Here is a 4,625-nt window from a genome sequence, read left to right on the forward strand (position 1 = left end):
TGAGATGTCTCTAACATGGAGATCATGAATATGAAAAAATAACTAAATTTTTAAAACTAAAATAATAATTCTAATTAGCAAACATTTAGACAGTTAGTTTCCCTCGTTTTAGATGGAACACCCACTTGCATTGCATCCATCTTTAAGATGGATGCTTTACAGTTTTCGGACCACATATGTAGTCATGTGATCCAGCCCGCATAAAGACAATTTTCCTTTTTACATACATATTCATCACTCGAATTTTGTACTTGTGCTCATGGTTAAATAAAAAATAAAGAAATTTATCAAGTTACACTTAATTGTTCAACATTTCAATAGTTTATACTTTTGTTGACTATTGCAACTTATGGTTATGTGTATCTTAAAATTAAATCAAAATATATGGGTAAAATGCTAAATGGTTACTCATGCGTGTTTTGAAAATTTTTCCTTAAAGAACTAGGTTTCAAAAATAGCCGAGGCAGCTCGAAACTAGTAGGACTGGGGGACCTGTTTGAGCCTACCATGGAATGGGGACTCCGACCGGTTCCCTTTAAATTCACATTCTCAGAGTAATATGGCCATTGTTTCTAAATGGTTTTGAGAATCCTTAAAATTTTACACAAAAGATTTGAATTTTATATATGTACTTTTTTCTAACTTTCACCTAGGGGTGGCAATGGATCCTGACCCGGACCCGACCCAGGACTCGATGGGTAGACCGGATCGGGTCTGGGTCCAAATCTTGGACCAGAACATTATTTGGGTCAGGATCCAGTCGGGTCCAGGTCCTATAATATTTTTTAAGTTCCAATATATAAAATATATTTAAAGATGTTTAGACGCTTTAATTTTTAAGTCGAGTTTGATAAGACCAGGGTTCGGGTCTAGGTCTGGGTCTGATACTATATTTTTGGGTCTGGGTCCAGTGAATTCAGGTCCGATAGGGTCTAGGCCCCTACCAGACCCTTTGCCACCCTACTTTCACCAAGTTGGTTGAGCTAGTGCTCCAAATTACACAATACAGCCTAGAAGCCGTGGGTGAATAGTTCGCCCCACCTACCGAACCAAGAGTTAGTTAACACCCAACTCCATTACAGTTTAGACAAGTAATCTTTCCCATATTCAAGGCAAACTTAGTTCCTAATTTTCTATGACTTGTTATGAGATGTACAGCAGAACGTGCCTCTCTTTTTCCAAGCATGTGATAATGACAACAAATAAGAAATGACAACGACCTCATGTGGTTGTAATTTCGTCCAAAATTCTCCAACTTGTCTATTCTACTTTTTTTATAAACCCATTAGTCATTAATGGACAAAAATGGCACTAATTGATTGGCATGAAGTCATAGTTTTAATCATCAGCAAACAGGCGCGGCAAAGATAACTTTTTATGACCTTCTAAATTTGTGGGTGAATATCATATTAATGACAGAGCATACTATATATTTACTCCTTCGAGCAAAGGACTCCCTAGAAAGATTTTTGCTCTCGCATTTTGTGATCCACTTCAGAATTACTATATGAATGTTTAGAATAAAAAAATAAAGAAATTTTGAGTTTATCAAGATCTGAGTGTTCAAAATTGCATAACTTTAGTCATTTTAAAAGAGGGTTAAGTTAGGGCATTTATATATATATGAGTATTCCATGTTCAATGTTTTAAGATATTTATATACTCTTATTTTGTAATACAAATTTTTTTTTTTAATAAATGTGTTTTTTATAATTAGAAAAAGTCGAATAGATATTTCCATCAAAAACTAGTAGGCATTTATTAATAATTGAGAAGTAGTCATTGTTGTATGCGGGTGGTGATATCACAATGAAATCACCTTTCACTATAAATATTAAATGTTATTCTTTCTATTAAGGCATTCAATTTCGTCCATTCACTATAGGGAATAAAACTTTCAATTTTATTCCTGATAAATTACTTAAATACCCCTAAACAAAAATGTTATTACATAGGGGAGCAAGTATATCCAGTATCTAAAAATGTTAAACATATTAAAGAAATATTCATCATATATATGAGTGTTAAACATATTAAAGAAATATTCATCCTTTAAAATATTATTCTTTTTAAATACCTTTAGAGTGTGTATAATTATTATTTTATTTATTTATTTATATTTTTAATTATATGAAGTTGGTTGCTGGATTGAAGAGATAACATCCTAAAAACTGGACTATGGCTTTACTTGAGACTTGAGAGTGTGAATGTATAATATGCTGCCGCGGGAGCATATGATGCATCAATAGGGATATACTTGTCTAGAAAGCCTACGGCTCCTTAGAGTAATTACTTCCCACTAAAGAAATGAAACTAAGAAAGGTGAAAACGACCCCATTATTATTACTAAATGCCACACATTGCTAACGTAATGGTTCTAGTTGATTATTTATTTTTCTTTAGCCTAATGGTTTTTCTATTTTTATTTTAGAAAAATACCTTATAACCCCTGGACCCAGTTCGCCTTTCTTTTTGGAAAATATCTCCATACGCCATATATATGGTGCACAATTTCCCAAAACTCAAAGTTTTAAAATGTTTTTGGCAGCACTTATGTTCTAGAAAAAATATCTTCTAACTCCTTAGACCTTATTTGACCCCTTTTTATCAAATTATTTAACCCAAACAAAGTTGAAAAAAATACCTCTATTCTTTTGTAAATCTCTCTTTCTCTCTCTATAAGAGGTTATATATTTTTTTTGTAAATCTCTCTTTCTCTCTCTATAAGAGGTTATATATATATATATATATATATATATAAAAGTGATAGAGGTTTACAGAAAAATAGATATGTTTTTTTAAATTTTGTTTGGGACAAAAAAAATTGAGGTGGAAAGAGGTTAACTAGGTCGGGGGTTAGGATATATATTTTTAAAAACCTCTATGCCATAAGAAACTTTTTAAAATTATGGGTTTGTTAGAAATTGATACACTAAAATAAAGTGTATGGAAATATTTTCTCTTTTCTTTTTATGTATTCGTTAAAGAATTTTTATTTACAAGAGTTTGCCTAACTAAAGCCAAAAGTGAGTAGGATACTTACCCTATTTCTCAAAATGAAATGGAAGAAGTACCATCCCTTAATTAGTAAATTTATATAAAATTATAGAATCTAAGAATGAAAGAAATATTAAAAATAGATTTCATCCTCTCTATCGATCGATGGATTTACTCAATTATTTTACTTATTTATTTTTCTTTACAAACAAATTTTGTGGGCTTTTGTTTCTTCTTCACAGTGTTTTTGAATTTCAAAATTTGTAGACACCAAAGATTATGCTTATTCTAGTCCTGAATCATGGGGCACTGATAGAAGCCAATAGATTATATGCTCCATTCAGTCCCTTGGGTAAAACTACTAGCTAAAAAGTCCAACACTGGTTGGGACTTGCCAGGGTCCCGATCCAAGTGCCCTAGTCGGATTCGAACAGGTTTGAGTTCAATTGGGGAAATTTTAATAAATATTAAATTTTTTTGAAAATTTAGGACATTCGAGATATTTTAGGGTTTTTAGCCATGAGTAACCTTCTAGATCTAGTTAGACTCGATTGGTAGTTTTTAAACACAAGGGTGCAATCGGCATAGACCCGACAGATAGACCCGACCCGTTTCCGATTATGGGTTAAAAAATTGGACCGATCAGGTTGGGTTTGGGTCCAAATCTTGGACCAGAAAACTATACCGGTCTAGGTCTGCGCCGACCAGACCACGACCTGACATGTTCGTCCCCCTCCCCATTTTGGTGAAGTAACCTGCTCAACCTAGAGATAACATCAAAAGAAAATATTTCATGCACATGTTATACCTACCCCAAAGACTAATGTCCTAAGAATGGTCCGAAATATTGAAGTTTTAGGGCGTTCCAAACTAACTTGTTATGAACTCAAAATTCATTTTCAAAATACATATCTTTTGTTGGGAGTAAGTGTATAGTGCGGTCCCATGGGAGTATGCTACACCATACGAATCTCTTAAATAATTGTACTAATTGAGAAACTTTAGCATACATCGATTGAGAAACTTTAGCATATATAAAAATGGGTGCCTAGGCTCTAAATAAAATTAGAGCCTACTTTCAAATAGTGTTGAGAAATGTGGTTTCAATACTGGAAATCTTTTTGATAGCTTTAAAATATATTTCATCTTTATTTATAAATTTTAAAGCTTAAAAAGTAGTGTAGATCGAGAGATCTATGAAAACTTGAAAATCTTAAAAATTGACGGTCCAAAAGTGCATTACATAATACACTAATTCCAAAACCTTGAAATCTATTTTTTTCTCATGTCCATGCATCTGGATACGGAGATGATGAATTTGAGGATATTTGGGCATCAAAACAACCTCTTCTTGTGAAATTTTTGAGGTTGGCTTGAATTTGATTGTTTAGAGCCTCGGCTCCATAAAAACTTTTCCCCTATAAAATTGTGAAACTTTATATATACACCGTTATTCTAAGCCCGGTTTAGAAAATATTGATATGGATCAGTATCCTCCAATCTAGATTGAGAATTAGCAGGACCAGTCCCATTTACACAAAATTGGGAATCAGTCCAATCCTATTCAACATGCTAGTTTTCTAGCAGAATTGACCGACTCTGTTAAGGAACTGATTGATCCGTCGCCA

Source organism: Amborella trichopoda, chromosome 11 (genome assembly GCF_054954075.1).
Source record: "Amborella trichopoda isolate Santa Cruz 75 chromosome 11, AtrichopodaSantaCruz75HAP2 v2.0, whole genome shotgun sequence".
Taxonomy (NCBI): Eukaryota; Viridiplantae; Streptophyta; class Magnoliopsida; order Amborellales; family Amborellaceae; genus Amborella; species Amborella trichopoda.